Below are 21,032 nucleotides of genomic sequence, written 5' to 3' on the forward strand. Positions count from 1 at the left end.
GTTGGTGGAAACTTGTGAGCTGTTGGAAGCAAGTGCGATTGGGTTGACGCCACAGAGGAATGGAGTATTTGGGATATTGAAGTGGAGGTGGAGGAGAGGCCACTTGATGGAGCACTGGAGATTCTTTGAAGCACCTGATTTTTTGTTGCCTCATCTACATTGGGTAGCGATGGTGGTGTCCCTGAAAAAAGGGATCATATCAGATTATCCAAGGGAAGAATAACACCTCTTACTTTGGCTCTGGTAGTTGGTGTTACAAATCGGTGCCGCCGTAGACGCAAGCAGGCAGCTGCGGTTCCAGTTGCGTCGAGGCGTCAGCTGCCATTTTTGTCTGTCCCTCGGGTCGTCCAGCTGGCTGCTTCCTCATCCACGTCTAAGTGTGGAGAGACGGCTAGTGTGCATGCGTGTGCCGATTTACCACAGACACAGCCTAAGTACAGTGTTTCGCCTAGTGAGCATGTTCAGCATGACTGTGCTCTTCCTGAGGCTAAGTCCTCAGTTTGTGCTACTGTGCATTCTCCCACACTTAGTATGAAAAGCAAATTTGCACAGGTACTTGGACTCCGTGTCATGTCTAAGTCCTGTGTTTGGGCTACAGAGCATGCAGAAGCTGATAGTCTGTTTTCTGAGACTGTTTTCAGGCAAATGAGCATGCTCAGGCACTTACTGCATCAGAGGCTAGGTCCATAAAGGAACTCAATGGCCATGTCCATGAGGTGTCATTCAATGATAGTCCAGAGGGCATCAGGTGTCTCGATGATATGGCCACTCCAGACTGGTTCGCAGAGGCCCACCCCTATGATTTTGCACCTCATCATTGTTCGTCAGACGATGACTGGTGAGGTGTCTGGGGCGTGGCTGCCATGAGGTCATCATTGAAGTGGCGGTTCCGGATAGGCCACTGGTTATGTCACTGATGATGTGGCATTCTACTTTTGGCTCCTAGTGGTTGCATTGTGGTCCCCCCTGCGTTGGGGCGGACCCAGGTTAGAAAAGAAACTGGAGACAACAAGGAGGTGCGCAGTCTTCTATTATGCTCAGACAGAGCACACCTCCATGTGTTGAACCCATTGCAGCTTTAGGCCAGAGGTAGGCAGGGATAGGGCATCGGTGCAGGACGCCACCACACTTGGTAACGCAGAACGGTTACGACCAGCTCCTGTCCTACCAGTCCTGCTACTGCAGCAGAGTGGCATTAACTGGGCTGCTGCTGTGCCTGCTGTCCACAGGTGTGCCCTCTACACACACGGACAGCATATCCAATGGCCCCTGTGTTGTTAACAGGGAGTTCCTGGGCTGGGTGGGTGTGTGGACCCTGTGAGGCTAACAGGGTTCCCAGTCTCCAGATCCGATTGTTGTCAAACTCAGTTCAGGCTGCTATTTGTTTCAGAGCCACCCAGCTCAGTATCCTCCGCCTAACCTTCGGGTTGACAGCATCTCCTTTTCCATCTAGGAGCACGGTGGACCCCGAGTGGCGATTGGGATATATACCACCTTATCCAAATCTAACAGTCCCCCCGTAACAGATGGTGTTTCTTCAGGAGATGTTACTGTTGCTTAACCCCCTGGCGCGTGCGAGGATTACAGCAAAGTGCGGGGTTACAGATAAGTGCTTCATAGTTTAAGCACTATAACATAGTTTGACACAAGAATATAGTTTGAATTTATCCTTATACGTTTCTCATTATTTTCTTTTCATTGTTTTTCAACTTTACTGTCTATCCCCATTTAATAGCAGCTCCATGGACAATGCTACAAGGTGTATGTCTTGTCAGATGTATGGATGCCTTGAGCAGCCGTTCGAGGGTGAATATGTCTGCACTCGATGCAAGCATGTTGCGTATTTGGAAGCCAAGGTAACTGATCTAAATATGCAGCTTGCAACACTCAGGGGCATTGCAAACTTGGAGAGGAGTTTAGAGCTCACTGAGCTTTCTCTGGCTGGGACCAGTAATATGGAGGAGGGTGGAGGTGGGAAAGATCAGGACCCAGAGGTAGGTAGCTGGGTATCAGTTAGAAGAAGAAGTAGGGGGAAAAGTGTCAGGGAGCCTAGTCCTGGCCTTGCACAACCTAGTAAATATGCCTGTTTGGCTGATATTAGGAATGAAGGGCCAGGACTAGGGTCACTACAGCAGGACGTTGCTCCTAGCAACCAGGAGAACGACTGCTGTAGGAAGGAGGGAAATAGGAGTGCAGCAAAGCCCAGACAGATGTTGGTGGTAGGGGACTCTATAATTAGACGGACAGACAGGGTCATCTGTCGCCGAGACCGTGAATGCCGAACAGTGTGTTGTCTGCCGGGTGCTCAGGTTTGGCATATTGCGGATCGGATAGCGAGATTGCTGGGTGGAGCTGGGGAAAACCCGCGGTCATGGTGCACATTGGTTCTAATTAAATAAAATATAGAAATGTGGCACTCCTTCTATAGTCGCTGGTGCTTGGATAGGGTCCCACCCCAGATCAAAAAATTGAAAAAAATCCAGCACTCAAAGCATTCAACTGAAATTGTTTTATATTTTATTCATTGATCTGTGTAACTATTAAAGACGTTTCGGTCATCCGACCTTCATCAGTTTACACTACAATAAAAAGATACATAAAAGATTTTTAAGTATACAGAAATAATGGCATTATACAATCATGGTAACAAAAAAGGGCAGAAATATTTACCACATTATAATGCATGAATCATGAACTATGATATATAAAAAATGTCAACAAAAAAAAAAAAAAAACAAAAATGAAGAATCTGTCAGTTGGGCCGCTTCAAGCAGATATAATGTCCACCTGAAGATATAATTGAAATACAGATAATATGTAGCATAATAGAACCATTATACAACAAAAGGGGAACCAAACAGGAAACCCAAAAACTTATCCAAAAAAAGTTTATCTTGCTAATATAGAAGGACAAAGAGCCTAAGCACCAGCACTGAGACACTATTCTGATCTAATAAAACAGACAATACACAGAAATACCATGCAATGAACACTCACCAGAAAGGGCTCTGTAGAAATATATGAAAAAGCTGGACCAGAGGAAAAAGCTGCCCGTCCGGGTCTGCAGTCAATGTAATCTGACAGTCCAATGTCCAGATTTAAATAAACCGCTCAATTAGCTCATTAACAAGTTACAGAGCGTCACTTCCGGTCCGAAGACCGGAAGTGACGTCACGGAGCGTCACTTCCGGTCCGAAAACCGGAAGTGACGTCACCGGCTGGCAATGTGTAAATCCTGATGGTTGGCGACTGTAGACATACACAGACAGCCACTCCTCACCGCGGAACGTCACTTCCGGTCCGCAAACCGGAAGTGACGATCATGGTTGGCAACACGTAAACCAGATGGTTGGCAAGCGCTAAAATAGCGCTGACTGGCAATGTCCCCTTATGCAATAATGTTACCCATAGAGTCTCTTATTCATTACACTAGTTTGGGCTTAATTACCCTTATTTCATGGTTATTGCATAAGGGGACATTGCCAGTCAGCGCTATTTTAGCACTTGCCAACCATCTGGTTTACGTGTTGCCAACCAGGATCGTCACTTCCGGTTTGCGGACCGGAAGTGACATTCCGCGGTGAGGAGTGGCTGTCTGTGTATGTCTACAGTCGCCAACCATCAGGATTTACACATTGCCAGCCGGTGACGTCACTTCCGGTTTTCGGACCGGAAGTGACGCTCCGTGACGTGTTAATGAGCTAATTGAGCGGTCTATTTAAATCTGGACATTGGACTGTCAGATTACATTGACTGCAGACCCGGACGGGCAGCTTTTTCCTCTGGTCCAGCTTTTTCATATATTTCTACAGAGCCCTTTCTGGTGAGTGTTCATTGCATGGTATTTCTGTGTATTGTCTGTTTTATTAGATCAGAATAGTGTCTCAGTGCTGGTGCTTAGGCTCTTTGTCCTTCTATATTAGCAAGATACACTTTTTTTGGATAAGTTTTTGGGTTTCCTGTTTGGTTCCCCTTTTGTTGTATAATGGTTCTATTATGCTACATATTATCTGTATTTCAATTATATCTTCAGGTGGACATTATATCTGCTTGAAGCGGCCCAACTGACAGATTCTTCATTTTTGTTTTTTTTTTGTTTTTTTATTTTTTTTTGTTGACATTTTTTGTATATCATAGTTCATGATTCGTGCATTATAATGTGGTGAATATTTCTGCCCTTTTTTGTTACCATGATTGTATAATGCCATTATTTCTGTATACTTAAAAATCTTTTATGTATCTTTTTATTGTAGTGTAAACTGATGAAGGTCGGATGACCGAAACGTCTTTAATAGTTACACAGATCAATGAATAAAATATAAAACAATTTCAGTTGAATGCTTTGAGTGCTGGATTTTTTTCAATTTTTTGCACATTGGTTCTAATGACAAAGTTAGAGGCAGGTGAAAGGTCCTTAAAAATGATTACAGGGAACTAGGAGAGAAGCTGAAGTCCAAGACCTCCAAGGTGGTGTTTTCAGAAATACTACCGGTGCCACGAGCGTCACTAGAAAGACAGCGGGAGCTTAAAGAGATAAATACGTGGCTTAGAAATCGGTGCAGGAAGGAAGGGTTCGGGTTCATGGAGAACTGGGTTGACTTCTCAGTTGGCTACAGGCTCTACGGTAGGGACGGGCTGCACCTCAATGGGGAAGGTGCAGCTGTGCTGGGGGAGAAAATGGTCAGACGGATGGAGGAGCTTTTAAACTAGGATCTGGGGGGAGGGAGGGTAGTGGAGCAAATAAGGGGATAGATAGAGCAGATAGAAATAGTGAGATGGTAAGGGTCAATGGAGGATTAAGGGGGATGGGACATGCAAGGAACATAGGGAGGCTAGGAGTAATAAAGGTGTTAATAGTATTAAATGTCTACTGGAAAATTCAAGAAGTCTTGCAAACAAAATGAATGAATTAAAGAGACTCTTATGTCAACCATGGATTATGATGTGGTGGGCATTACGGAAGCCTGGCTGGATGAAAGCCATGACTGGGTGACAAACATACAGGGTTATACTACATTTATGAAGGACAGGAAAGACAAAAAAGGTGGTGGGGTGTGTATATTTATCAAATCTAACCTAAAACCTGTGTTGAATGATGACATTGGGGGGAACTGCAACAATGTGGAGTCAGTATGGGTAAATGTACATGGGGATGGGAATAATGGAAAAATGCTAATTGGAGTTTTCTATAAGCCTCCTAACATACCTGAACAAATAGAGGGTGAAATGCTCGAACAAATTGAAAAGGCAGCTAATAATAATAATCGGGTTCTTATTATGGGGGATTTCAACTATCCAGACATTCAGTGGGACATAGAATCTTCTGGTTCTGCTAAAAGCTGTAAATTCTTATCTACCATTCAAGACAATTTCCTATCTCAGATGGTAGATGAACTGACCAGGGGAGATAATTTGCTAGATCTGGTCCTGTCAAATAGACCGGATACCATTTCAGACCTACAGATCCAGGAGCACTTGGGCACCAGCGATCATAATATGGTAAGCTTCAAAGTAATATTCAATAGAACATTTCAAAGGGGAAACGCAAAAACCTGGAATTTTAGGAAAGCTGATTTCAACAAATTAAGGGAAGAGCTTAAATGTGTAGATTGGGACAAATTTATGGTAACTGGGGATACCGAACATAAATGGGGTAAGTTTAAGGATATACTGCTAGAGTCCTGTAAAAAGCTTACAGTTAGGCCCAGAAATATTTGGACAGTGACACAAGTTTTGTTATTTTAGCTGTTTACAAAAACATGTTCAGAAATACAATTATATATATAATATGGGCTGAAAGTGCACACTCCCAGCTGCAATATGAGAGTTTTCACATCCAAATCGGAGAAAGGGTTTAGGAATCATAGCTCTGTAATGCATAGCCTCCTCTTTTTCAAGGGACCAAAAGTAATTGGACAAGGGACTCTAAGGGCTGCAATTAACTCTGAAGGCGTCTCCCTCGTTAACCTGTAATCAATGAAGTAGTTAAAAGGTCTGGGGTTGATTACAGGTGTGTGGTTTTGCATTTGGAAGCTGTTGCTGTGACCAGACAACATGCGGTCTAAGGAACTCTCAATTGAGGTGAAGCAGAACATCCTGAGGCTGAAAAAAAAGAAAAAATCCATCAGAGAGATAGCAGACATGCTTGGAGTAGCAAAATCAACAGTCGGGTACATTCTGAGAAAAAAGGAATTGACTGGTGAGCTTGGGAACTCAAAAAGGCCTGGGCGTCCACGGATGACAACAGTGGTGGATGATCGCCGCATACTTTCTTTGGTGAAGAAGAACCCGTTCACAACATCAACTGAAGTCCAGAACACTCTTAGTGAAGTAGGTGTATCTGTCTCTAAGTCAACTGTAAAGAGAAGACTCCATAAAAGTAAATACAAAGGGTTCACATCTAGATGCAAACCATTCATCAATTCCAAAAATAGACAGGCCAGAGTTAAATTTGCTGAAAAACACCTCATGAAGCCAGCTCAGTTCTGGAAAAGTATTCTATGGACAAATGAGACAAAGATCAACCTGTACCAGAATGATGGGAAGAAAAAAGTTTGGAGAAGAAAGGGAACGGCACATGATCCAAGGCACACCACATCCTCTGTAAAACATGGTGGAGGCAACGTGATGGCATGGGCATGCATGGCTTTCAATGGCACTGGGTCACTTGTGTTTATTGATGACATAACAGCAGACAAGTGTAGCCGGATGAATTCTGAAGTGTACCGGGATATACTTTCAGCCCAGATTTAGCCAAATGCCGCAAAGTTGATCGGACGGCGCTTCATAGTACAGATGGACAATGACCCCAAGCATACAGCCAAAGCTACCCAGGAGTTCATGAGTGCAAAAAAGTGGAACATTCTGCAATGGCCAAGTCAATCACCAGATCTTAACCCAATTGAGCATGCATTTCACTTGCTCAAATCCAGACTTAAGACGGAAAGACCTACAAACAAGCAAGACCTGAAGGCTGCGGCTGTAAAGGCCTGGCAAAGCATTAAGAAGGAGGAAACCCAGCGTTTGGTAATGTCCATGGGTTCCAGACTTAAGGCAGTGATTGCCTCCAAAGGATTCGCAACAAAATATTTAAAATAAAAATATTTTGTTTGGGTTTGGTATATTTGTCCAATTACTTTTGACCTCCTAAAATGTGGAGTGTTTGTAAAGAAATGTGTACAATTCCTACAATTTCTATAAGATATTTTTGTTCAAACCGTCAAATTAAACGTTACAATCTGCACTTGAATTCTGTTGTAGAGGTTTCATTTCAAATCCAATGTGGTGGCATGCAGAGCCCAACTCGCGAAAATTGTGTCACTGTCCAAATATTTCTGGACCTAACTGTATACCGTCTGGTAATAAAATGTCCAGGAATAAAAAGAAACCACTATGGATAAATAATAGTGATGAGCGAGTACCAAAAAGCTCGGGTGCTCGAGGCTCGGGCCGAGCATCCCAAGATACTCGTGTACTCGGCCCGAGCACCGAGCTCAATGTTATCCTATGGGAGGCCCGAGTATTTTTATGAAATGACCCCCGGCAGCATGTAGAAACCCTAAAAATGTCACAATAGTCTTAGAAGAGAGCTCAAATGACATGGCAACAGCATGGGGAAGCAACTTGAAGCATTTATCACTCAAAAGTCACTGCTGTGAACAATTTTGTCCGAGTTTTATGCCATTTTTACGGACTCACCAGAAAACCTCCCAAAATGACACCAAAATGAATTTTCATGGCGGAAATGTTAAGGGCACATTCCCAATAGTGAGATAGAGCTGGTGTATGTTACTTTTTGAGATCACATGAAAGATTTTACGTGAAAACATTGTGTGGCACTCCGATGTCCAAAATGCACGTTTTGTGCTTTTTACTAGCGATGTCGGTCATGTTTTTTTTTCATTCTATCTCCCTCAGTCCGTCTGTTGGTCTCTCTGTCTGTCTGTCGGTCTCTCTCTGTCTTGTCTGTCCCCCTCTCACAGTCTGTCGGTCAGTCTCCCCCCTCTCTCATACTTACCGTTCCCCGATCACTGCTGAGGCGCTGCACAGCTGTTCACTAAACTCTGGCGGCTTTTCCTCTTTTGCAAAAGCCGGCCGCTCATTAAACAATCTCGTATTCCCTGCTTTTCTGCTTTTCGGCGCCTATGATTGGTTGCAGTGAGACACGCCCCCACGCTGTGTGACAGGTGTCTCACTGCACCCAATCACAGCAACCAGTGGGCGTGTGTATACTGTGCAGTGAAATAAATAATTAAATAATTAAAAAAACGGCGTGCGGTCCCCCCAATTTTAATACCAGCCAGATAAAGCCATAGGGCTGAAGGCTGGTATTCTCAGGATGGGGAGCTCCACGTTATGGGGAGCCCCCCAGCCTAACAATATCAGTCAGCAGCCACCCAGAATTGCCGCATACATTAGATGCGACAGTTCTGGGACTGTACCCGGCTGTTCCCGATTTGCCCTGGTGCATTGGCAAATCGGGGTAATAAGGAGTTATTGGCAGCCCATAGCTGGCAATAAGTCCTAGATTAATCATGTCAGGCGTCTCCCCGAGAAACCTTCCATGATTAATCTGTAAGTGACAGTAAATAAACACACACGCCCGAAAAAATCCTTTATTAGAAATAAAAAACACAAACCAATTCCCTCGTAACCAATTTAATAAGCCCCAAAAAGCCCTCCATGTCCGGCGTAATCCACGGACCTCCAGCGTCGCTTCCAGCTCTGCTGCATGGAGGTGACAGGAGCTGCAGCAGACACCGCCGCTCCTGTCACCTCCACGCAGCTATTGAAGACAGCCACGCGATCAGCTGAGCTGTCACTGAGGTTACCTGAATCCAGCGGCGGATGCAGCGGTGGCCGTGAGTTACCTGACTGACAGCAGCTGATCACGCTACTCACCTCAGTTGCTGCGTGGAGCTGACAGGAGCGGCTGTGTCTGCTGCAGCTCTTGTCACCTCCATGCAGCAGAGCTGGAAGCGACGCTGGAGGTCCGTGGATTACGCCGGACATGGAGGGCTTTGTGGGGCTTAATAAATTGGTTACGAGGGAATTGGTTTGTGTTTTTTATTTCTAATAAAGGATTTTTTCAGGTGTGTGTGTTTATTTACTGTAATTTACAGATTAATCATGGAAGGTATCTCGTGGAGACGCCTGACATGATTAATCTAGGACTTATTGGCAGCTATGGGCTGCCATTAACTCCTTATTACCCCGAATTGCCAACGCACCAGGACAAATCGGGAAGAGCCGGGTACAGTCCCAGAACTGTCGCATCTAATGTATGCGGCAATTCTGGGCGGCTGCTGACTGATATTGTTAGGGTGGGGGGCTCCCCATAACATGGGGCTCCCTATCCTGAGAATACCAGCCTTCAGCCGTATTGCTTTATCTGGCTGGTATTAAAAATGGGGGGAACGCACGCCGGTTTCTTTAATTATTTAATTATTTATTTCACTGCACAGTATACACACGCCCACCGGCTGCTGTGATTGGGTGCAGTGAGACACCTGTCACTCAGCGTGGGGGCGTGTCTCACTGCAACCAATCATAGGCGCCTGTGGGCGAAGAAAGCAGGGAATACGGGATGGCTGTGTGCAGAGCACAGCGCGCCCGCCGGTATAAAGGCTCGGTCACGCTGTGCGGGCCGGCCAATCATTGCAATTCCACAACTAACAGGGCTGTGGCATTGCAGTGGTCTGCCAGACAATCCCTGCTTGAGGGCTGGCTCTCAAAAGAGCGCCAACATGCAGGGATGAAGACCACGAGTACAGCACGAGTATCGCGAACTTACTCGGTACCCGCCGAGTAGCCCGAGTACAGTGATACTCGTGCGAGTATCGAGTAGTGACAAGCGTACTCGCTCATCACTAATAAATAAGACTGTACGAAGTATAATAAAACAAAAACAAAGGGTGTTTAAAATCTTAAAGGCTGAGAATACAGAAATAGCATTTCAGGAGTATAAAGATATCAATAGGAAATGCAAAAAAGAAATCAAACAAGCAAAACTAGCTACTGAAACAAAAATCGCCAATGACATTAAAATAAATCCCAAAATATTTTATAAATATATTAATGCCAAAAGGAAAACAATGGATAGTATTGGCCCCTTAAAATATAATAACAAGTTAGTTATAGAGGACAAACAAAAGCCTGAGATATTAAATAGGCATTTCTCATCTGTGTTCACCAAGGAACTGACTGTACCACGGATCATTCAACAAGAGAAAAATCAAAGGTCACTACCAGATATAATTAATTTAACACAAGAAGAAGTACTCCTACGTCTAAGTAAACTAAACATTGACAAATCCCCAGGGCCAGATGGCATTCATCCACGAATATTGAGGGAATTGAGCTCCATTATCGACAGACCGCTGTATCTCATCTTTTTAGACTCGCTTGTAACAGGGTTGGTGCCTCAGGATTGGAGGATTGCTGATGTGGTACCGATATTTAAGAAAGGTAAGAGGGTAGATCCAGGCAACTACCGTCCAGTAAGTCTGACGTCAGTAGTATGCAAAGTTTTTGAGGGCATTTTAAGGGATGACATGCAAAAATATATTGCAGAAAATAATATAATAACTGACAAACAGCATGGATTCATGAAAGATAAGTCGTGTCTAACCAACCTGTTGGGGTTCTATGAGGGGGTAAGTGCCAACCTGGATATTGGTAATGCAGCTGATGTGATTTATTTGGACTTTGCAAAGGCATTTGATACGGTACCACACAATAGCCTTATATTAAAGCTCCAGAAGCAAGGTCTAGGGGAAACTAAATGCAACTGGGTAAGGAATTGCCTAAAGGTAGGAAACAAAGAGTAGTCATAAATGGTACATTCTCTAAATGGGCTTCAGTCAGCAGTGGGGTGCCGCAGGGATCTGTGCTAGGACCGATTCTTTTTAATCTCTTTATTAATGACTTTGTGGATGAGATAATGCACCTAGGACGGAGTAATCCTATAGCTGCATATACATTAAATGAAAGTAAACTCGGGACTACAGAACAGGAAAAGGACTTGGGTATTCTTATTACAAATAAGCTGAGCAGCAGTATTCAATGTCAAGCAGCAGCTGCTAAAGCAAACAAGATTTTAGGGTGTATAAAAAGAGAGATTAGATCCCATGATCCCAACGTATTGTTACCCCTCTATAAATCACTTGTAAGGTCACATCTGGAATATGGGAACCAGTTTTGGGCTCCACATTTTAAAAAGGACATTCAGAAGTTAGAGGCAGTTCAAAGGCGGGCAACTGGACTATTACAAGGAATGGAAGGCCTCCCATATGATGAGAGGTTGAAAAAGTTAGATATGTTTAGCTTAGAAAAAAGACGTCTCAGAGGAGATCTCATTTATATGTAAAAATACATGTGTGGTCAATATAAAGGACTGGCACATGACTTATTTCTTCCAAAGACAATACTAAGGACCAGGGGGCACTGACTGCGAGTGGAAGAAAAGCAATTCCGACAGCTAAATAGGAAAGGGTTCTTTACAGTTAGAGCAGTCAGACTGTGGAATGCCCTACCACAAGAGGTAGTAATGGCTGATACTATAACAGCTTTTAAAAAAGGGCTGGATGATTTCCTCACTGCACACAACATTGTTGGTTATAAATGACTTAGTGACCAAATGTAGAACTGGTGGAGGAAGGTTGAACTAGATGGACCTAGGTCTTTTTTCAACCTAAGTAACTATGTAACTATGTAACCAAACCCACGGACACAAACTTTTTTCACCTTTACAACACACCTGTTCCCCTTTCTACCAGCATATGGTCTTTTTCCACTAATTTTGTATATGCACCACCTCTGCATTGTACACACCTTCCCATTTTTGCTACGCAATTTTCATAGCAAACAGTGCTGACACTAGTGGCATACTAAAAGTGTCTACGATACGAACTTAGTGTTCCTAGGGTGCCGTGCAACCTACAGCACCTCTGAATTCTACACACCTGCCCATTTTTGCTACGCAATTTTTATAGCAAACAGTGCTGATACTTAGTGGCATACTAAAAGTGTCTGGGATACTAACTTAGTATTCCTCTGGTGCCAAGCAAGGTATACCACCTCTGCATTGTACACACCTTCCCATTTTTGCTACGAAATTTTCATAGCAAACAGTGCTGACACTTAGTGGCATATTAAAAGTGTCTGGGTTACGAACGTAGTGTTCCTCTGGTGCCACGCAAGGTACACCACCTTTACATTCTACACACCTGCCCTTTTTTGTTACGTAATTTTTATAGCAAACAGTGGTGAGACTTTTAGGGGCATAGTAAAATTGTCAGGGATACTACCTTAGGTTCCTGTCCTATCAAGCAAGGAACACCACATGTGCATTCTACACTCCTCTCCATTTCTGGTACGCAATTTTTAACTGCAGGTAGTCCAGGCAATCTGTGATGATGGTGCAGGCGTGGATATAATGTTTCCTTCATCCATAGGTGGTTCTCTTGATGTTTGAGAGAGCTCAACACCAGTAGCTGTTTCCACTTCAAAAACAACTGACGACCTGCCAATCACACTGCCTGTAGCGGGTAAAGGGGTGGAAGGTCTGCGTCAAAAAACATGTGTGACTGCTGTCCCCACAGTTACAGAGGATGAAGAGCAGGCAGATGCACTTTATGGGGCACACAGTGCTTGCACAGCCCTGCTAGGCCGCATTGTAGCACAGTGAACTTCCCATTCCGACTTATGATTCATTTAAAGTAGTGTACAGGGTGGGCTACCCAGTATACAGCAAAACCACACACTAGGAAAAGGACTCTAGGCAGTTTGATAAATGATTGTTTAACTTTCCAAACACCAACAATAAGAACCATGCATAAAACTGAAAGAATAGCAGAATCTATTCACAATTCCAAAAGCCTATACCCCTATGCTGCGACACTTGTAATGGTGATTTATACCCCCTGCTCACCAACGTTTGCCTAACCAAGGGACTGTCTAAACAGTTGCCTACTACCTGGTAATCCCTCTGCGTAGCAGGAGTAAGTGTGTGTGTGTGTGTGAACACGACTTACCAGTGTCGCAACACAAGAGTTAACAACTTATCTACCTAAACATAGACAAAGCCCATTACCCCCCCCTGAATACCCTTGTTAGCTGAAGCCTCACAGATAAGGCAGATGATAACAGTGTGAAGGCCAACCACACAGCTCAGCAACACAGTCCTAAAAATCTTGTAAAGCAACAATCATTGAAGGGAGTAGGGGAAGAAAACCAACCAGCACTGATGTCTGTAAAATTCTTCTTTATTTGTTACAAATCATCTTAAAATCGAGATGGATCAATCCTTCCAGAAGCCTCGATTCCGCCTTACGCGTTTCAGAGAAAAAACTCCTTAATCATAGGCACATTTGCCTATGACAAAGCATTGAGATTCACTCTGTGCAGCACTAATGTTTAGTGGAAAAGCCAGTCTAAGATTGCGTACCAGCTTCTGCTGATACTCCTGCATACGTGCGTCCCTTTCTATGGCAGGACTTATTTTGCCAAATTTTGTCTTGTACCGGGGATCTAACAGTGTGGCCACCCAGTAGTCAGCATTCCTTCGAATTTGGACAATCCGAGGGTCATGTTGTACAGTCATGGCCAAAAGTTTTGAGAATGCTACAAATATTAATTTTTACAAAGTCTACTGCTTACGTTTTTCTAATGGCAATTTGCATATACTCCAGAATGTCATAAAAAGAGTGATCAGCTTAACAGCAATTACTTGCAAAGTCAATATTGGCTAAGAAAATTAACTTTAACCCCCAAAACACATTTCAACATCATTGCATTCCTGCCTTAAAAGGAGCAGCTAACATTGTTTTAGTGATTGTTCCATTAACACAGGTGTGGGTGTTGATGAGGACAGGGCTGGCGATCAATCAGTCATGATTAAGTAAGAATGACACCACTGGACACTTTAAAAGGAGGCTGGTGCTTGGTATCATTGTTTCTCTTCAGTTAACCATGGTTATCTCTAAAGAAACACGTGCACCCATCATTGCTCTGCACAAAAATGGCCTAACAGGGAAGAGTATCGCAGCTACAAAGATTGCACCTCAGTCAACAATCTATCGCATCATCAAGAACTTCAAGGAGAGAGCTTCCATTGTTGCCACAAAGGCTCCAGGGCGCCCAAGAAGGACCAGCAAACGCCAGGACCGTATCGTAAAACTGTTTCAGCTGCAGGATCGGACTACCAGCAGTGCCAAGCTAGCTCAGCAATGGCAGTAGGCTGGTGTGAGTGCTTCTGCACGCACTGTGAGGCGGAGACTGCTTGAGCAAGGCCTGGTTTCAAGGAGGGCAGCAAAGAAGCCACTTCTCTCCAGAAAAAACATCAGGGACCGACTGATATTCTGCAAAAGGTACAGGGAGTGGACTGCTGAGGACTGGGGTAAAGTCATTTTCTCGGATGAATCTCCTTTTCGATTGTTTGGGACATCTGGAAAACAGCTTATTAGGAGAAGAAGAGGTGAGCGCTACCACCAGTCTTGTCTCATGCCAACTTTTAAGCATCCTGAAACGATTCATGTGTGGGGTTGCTTCTCAGCCAAGGGAATCGGCTCACTCACAGTCTTGCCTAAAAACACAGCCATGAATAAAGAATGGTACCAGAATGTCCTCCAAGAGCAACTTCTCCCAACTGTCCAAGAGCAGTTTGGCACCCAACAATGCCTTTTCCAGCATGATGGAGCACCTTGCCATAAAGCAAAGGTGATCACTAAATGGCTCATGGAACAAAACATAGAGATTTTGGGACATGGCCTGGAAACTCCCCAGATCTTAATCCCATTGAGATTTGAGAACTTGTGGGCAATCATCAAGAGACGGGTGGACAAGCAAAAACCAACAAATTCTGGCAAACTGCAAGCATTGCTTATGCAAGAATGGACACCTATCAGTCAGGATTTGCAGAGGTCCTGAAGAAGAAGGGTCAACACTGCAAATATTGACTTGCTGCATTAACTCATTCTAACTGTCAATATAACCTTTTGGTACTCATAATAAGATTGCAATTATATTTCTTTCTGTGATGTAAACATCAGACAAACACAATTAAAAACCAGAGGGCAACAGATCATATGAAAATATAATTTTGGTGTCATTCTCAAAACTTTTGGCCATGACTGTAGGTAGTACAGCAAGAAGGCGCTCATGTGTCTTGCGCATCCAGGAGGACCAAGTCCTTGCTGTGTTGGTGGTGGAGAGGTGAGAATCATGCTTCCTTCCTCTGCTTTCTCCCCCCAACCTTGCACAACAGAAATGTGATCAAGCTCTACCTCATCTACTGAGTCTTCCATGCCTATCGACAGTTCGTCCTCCATTTCTTACTGGGCTCCTGCACCTTCCTCAACAGTTTGGCTGATAGTATGCGTCTTTGTTAATCCCTCTCCCCCACCGTCCCATGTCTGCCGCCTTGGTGCTGCTGACCGTCTGGACCTTGTAGATCTTGTTATCCCTTCCGCATATGACTCCTCCTGTACTTCCTCCCCTTCCTCTTGTCCCACCACCTGACTCCTAATAAAGTTTAGAATGTGCTCCAGCATGTAGATGACCGTAATTGTCGTAATGATAATGGGATCGTCAGCGCTTACCATCTTTGTCGCCATTTGTAAACTGTGAAGAAGGGTGCATAGGTGCTTGATCTGAGACCACTCCTGCAGCGTGATCTGCCCCACCTCTGGATCTCGTTAGCCCAGGCTAACGTATTGCATAGTCATAATGTATTGCAGCAGGGCTCGCCGGTGCTGCCACAGGCGCTGAAATGTGCAGATTCAGCTTCCTGTGTGTCGGCAAATCGCATTGCAGGCTGTGAACAGGCAGACTGAAAGACTTCTGGAGCAATGCCAGTTGTTCATCTGGGTGTGAACGGTGGAAGTGAGCACATAGCGAGCGTACCCTATGCAGAAGGCCATGTAGGCCGGGATAGTGGTTTAAAAATTGCTGGACAACCAGGTTGACACGTCAGCCATACAAGGCACGTGTCTCACATTGCCCTGGCGAAGGGCCGCACCCAGGTTTGCATCATTGTTGAACACAACTGTTACGTCACCAACGGAGTCTGCTCCAGCAACTTATACTCCGATCGCCAGGTGACACCGTGTTCCTTTCATAGATAGTGCTGTTGATGGGAGAGGAGTCGATGACAGCGGTGCCGGTGGCCGCAGGTTCCGCACAGCCGCTGGGCAGGGTTACCTTGAGATATGCAGTACCAATCGCTGACTGTAGGTGGTTGTTGTCTCACAGCTGAAGTACCATCCAGCTACAACCAATGGGAAGACACCACACCCTTTTTTAGGCCCCTCCTGTCTGCTGACCACTGCCAGACATAGTTCTGAACTTCTGGTTCCTGTTCCACCCAGTTCTGTTTTGTGATTTTGTGTGCTGACTACCGCTTGTTTCCTGACTACGTCTCCTGCCTGATGTTTCTGTACCTCGTTGCCAGATCCGCATTTGACCTCTGCTTGTTTTCTGATTAATTACTGGCAGTCCGATTCTGTTCCTGTTCCTCAATTCATTGTTTGACCCTGCCTGACTACTGCTCTCTCGGACTGCAGCCTTCCATAGGTATTGATCACCTTTGGCCCTGTGTAATTCCAAATCCCTGTATAGGGGTTAAAGGGTTTCAGGGTTCTAGGGGTGCATCTTGTTGAGTGACTTCCCTCTAGGCTATCCTTTACAGCCCGTATGAGTGTGTGGATCCAGGCAGGCATTTCACCGTGCCCTCTACAGAAGGCCATGTAGGCCGGGATAGTGGTTTAAAAATTGGTGGACAACCAGGTTCAACAGGTGAGCCATACAAGGCACATGTGTCACATTGTCCCGGCGAAGGGCCGCACCCAGGTTTGCATCATTGTCGCACACGGCCTTCCCTGGCTGCTGGTTGAGTGGAGACAACCATTGATGAAACTCAGTCTCCAGAGCTAACCGTCCACAACTCCTCAGTAGTGTGACTCACATTTCCCATACATTTCAAAGTAAAGATTTGACCGCCTGATGGCATTGAGCTCTGCTGCCAGCATAGTAAGGAGGTGTGCGGGATTCCTTGTGCACAGTTACAACGCGGGTGGCCTTACCAGACAGATTTTGAGCGGATGTTGAGGACCTAGATGAGGTTGAGGAGGCAAAAGCAGTCTAGGAACTTCTACATACAGAGGAAGGATTGGCACACAACTAGAAATGAGCGAACCGGTCGTGGTTCGGCTCGAGCTCGGTTCGTCGAACGGAGGTCCCGTTCGAGCTCGGTTCGTCGAACGTTCGACGAACCGACCTCGAACCGCATAGGAAACAATGGCAGGCATTCACAAACACATAAAAACACCTAGAAAACACCCTCAAAGGTGTCCAAAAGGTGACAAACAACTCACAACACAAACACATGGGAAAGTGACAAGGACATATACTCATGTGAAAACGAAAGAGCTGGACAAGGAAAAAGAGGAGGAGACACAGATATAGGCATGGCACGCCCTTCTAAAATCATGTAAAGCACCGCAAGGTGACTGCAAGCAGAGTTTCCCTTTTTTCCAAAAATTGGGCCCCACAGACACCCACCCCCTTCAGTGGCAGCACTTGTGCCCCAGTTGTACACTTCACAGGTACATTTGCATCAAGCACATTCAAAAATACGCCATCCTTAACCGTCCCCAGGATGACACCGGGGTAAGTAGCTAAGTCTTTCCTGATACCAGCTCTGTTCATCTTGGCTCCTTTTAAAAAACACAGCAATCAAGGGTTACTCCAAGCGGAGTCTCCCTTTTTTTTAAAAAAAAATTGGGCTACACAGACACCCCATCAGTGGCAGCACTTGTGCCCTAGTTGCAAACAGGATGTTTTGATTTGCATCAAGCACATTCCAAATCTACAAGCATTTACTCTCCCCAGGATGACACAGGGGTAGTAAATTCCTTGTGGATCCATGACTTGTTCATTTTGATGAACGTTAGTCTGTCCACATTGTCACTGGACAGACGCGTGCGCTTACCTGTCAGCACACACCCAGCAGCACTGAAGACACGTTCAGAGACAACGCTGGCAGGTGGACACGACAAAATCTCCAAGGCATAAGTGGAGAGCTCTGGCCATTTTTCAAGATTTGAAGCCCAAAATGAGCATGGCTCCATTTGCAAAGTCATGGCATCAATGTTCATTTGGAGATACTCCTGTATCATCCTATCCAGCCGTTGACTATGTGTCAGACTTGTTGTCTCTGGTGGCCTTGCAAAGGACGGTCTAAAAAAATTATGAAAAGATTCCATAAAATTGCTGTTACCAGCACCAGATACGGTGCTACTGGTATGGGTAGACTGTTGAAGATGACGAGACCGTCCCATGTTTGTCAAGTTACAACTGGGAGATTCACTCCCTGCACCTGCACGGTTGTTTGGTGGAAAAGCCGAGCTAAGATCGAGTAACAGCTTCTGCTGATACTCCTGCATACGTGCGTCCCTTTCTATGGCTGGAATTATGTCACAAAATTTTGACTTGTACCGGGAATCTAATAGTGTGGCAAGCCAGTAGTCATCATCACTTCTAATTTTGACAATACGAGGGTCATGTTGGAGGTAGTGCAGCAAGAAGGCGCTCATGTGTCTTGCGCAGCCATGCGGACCAAGTCCACGCTGTGTTTGTGGCATAGAGGTGCTAACCGTTCTTTCTTCCTCTGACATCTCCCCCCAACCTCTTTCAGCTGAAATTTGACCAAGGTCTCCCTCATCCGCTGAGTCTTCTATGTCCATGGACAGTTCGTCATCCATTTCTTCATGTTCTCCTGCACCTTCCTCAATATTTCGCCTGCTACCATGCACCCTTGTTGATCCCTGTCCCCCATGGTCCCATGCCTGCCGCGTTGGTGATGATGAACGTCTGGACCTTGGTGATGTTGTTGTCCCTTGCGCATATGAATCCTCCTGTAGTTCCTCCCCTTCCTGTTGTCTCACCCCCTGACTCCGAATAGTGTTTAGCGTGTGCTCCAGCATGTAAATGACTGGAATTGTCATGCTGATAATGGCATTGTCAGGCCTAATCATATTCGTCGCCATGTCGAAACTGTGCAGAAGGGTGCATAGGTCCTTGATCTGAGACCACTCCATCAGGGTGATCTGCCCAACCTCTGCATCTCGTTGGCCCAGGCTATACGTCATGACGTATTACACCAGGGCTCGGCGGTGCTGCCACAGTCGCTGTAACATGTGGAGAGTTGAATTCCAGCGTGTCGCCACATCGCATTTCAGGCGATGAACCGGCAGGCCGAAAGACTTCTGGAGCGATGCAAGTCGCTCCGCTGCGGCGATTGAACGGCGGAAGTGAGCAGACAGTTTTCGTGCCCTGGTCAGAAAGCCATCTAGGCCGGGATAGTGTGTTAAAAATTGCTGGACAACAAGGTTCAACACGTGAGCCATACAAGGCACGTGTGTCACCTTGCCCAGGCGAAGGGCCGCACCCAGGTTTGCAGCATTGTCGCACACGGCCTTACCAGGCTGCAGGTTGAGTGGAGACAACCATTTATTAAACTCGGACCGCAGAGCTGACCACAACTCCTCAGCTGTGTGACTCTTATTCCCAAGACATGTCAAGCTAAAGACCGCCTGATGCCGTTGCGCTCTGCTGCCAGCATAGTAATGAGGAGTGCGTGATTCCTTCTGTGCAGTGAGAATGCTGTTGGCCTGACCAGGCAGGCTTGGGGTGGAGGTGGAGGACCCAGATGAGGTGGAGGAGGCAGAAGCAGTGGCGGAACTTGGACAGACAGAGGATTGACACACAAGTCGTGGGGACGGCAAGACTTGTGCAGCAGACCCTTCACCATCTATCACCATAGTTACCCAGTGCCCAGTCAGCGACATGTAACGTCCCTGTCCATGCTTACTGGTCCAAGTATCGGTGGTGAAATGCACCCGTTGACACACAGAGTTTCTCAAGGAAGCGGTGATGTTGTGTGCGACATGCTGGTGTAGCGCGGGCACACCTTTCTTAGAGAAGTAGTGGCGACTGGGCATCTGGTACTGGGGCACAGCGACAGACATAAGGTCTCTAAAATCCTGTGTGTCCACCAGGCAGAAAGGCAGCATTTCGGTAGCCAAGAGCTTACAGAGGGATAAAGTCAACCTCGTAGCTTTGTCATGGGTTGCAGGAAATGGCCTTTTATTTGTCCACATCTGAGGGAAAGAGATCTGGCTGCTGTGTGTAGACGGTGTTGAGTAGGGTGTCCCTGGAAAAATGCAGCTTTGTGAGGAAAGTGCAGGCGGAGACATGATGTTGCCTTCATCCAACGTTGGTGCTTCCGATGTCTGAGAGAGCTGTACACACGCACTTGTTTCCCCTTCCAAACCAACTGACGACCTACCAAGCAAATTGCCTGTTGCGGTTACAGTGGTGGAAGTTGTGCGTGGAAAACCAGGTGTGACAGCTGTCCCCACAGTCCTAGAAGATGAAGAGCATGTGGATGCACTAGAAGGGGTAGGCGGTGGATGGTTCGCTCCGCTAGGCCGCATTGCAGCACGGTGAGCTTCCCACCGGGACATATGATATTTATTCATGTGACGATTCATGGAAGAAGATGTCAAACTGCTGAGGTTTTGAACTCTACTAAAAGAATCATGACAAATTTTACAGATCACATGATTTGGGTGATCTTTTGCTATGTCAAAAAAGGACCAGGCTAGGCAAGGCTTAGAGAATGTGGATAATAGTGATGAATACCGGTCTTTGAGCGCTAATGATGGATTAGAATCTGGATGTTCTTTTGAAGATAAGGCTTTATTGTTAAAAAGCTCTTGTTATCACAACGCGTTTCAGCAACATCCCCTTGCTTTCCTCTTATTTTGACAGAGGCAAGGCTTAGAGGGCATGCAACCTGTTGATCCACCCCGACTAGTGCTCAGAGGCAGAGTGGTGGCTGAGGATGCAGTTGTAGACGTGCTACCAGTAGTCCGACTCTGTCCAGGAAGGCGCAAGGTAACTTCGTCATCAGTTGCATCCTCCTCCACCACCTCTGTTGACCTCCTCGAGTGCCTGACTGTGGGTTGACA

This window comes from Anomaloglossus baeobatrachus, chromosome 8 (assembly GCF_048569485.1).
Source record: "Anomaloglossus baeobatrachus isolate aAnoBae1 chromosome 8, aAnoBae1.hap1, whole genome shotgun sequence".
Classification (NCBI taxonomy): Eukaryota; Metazoa; Chordata; class Amphibia; order Anura; family Aromobatidae; genus Anomaloglossus; species Anomaloglossus baeobatrachus.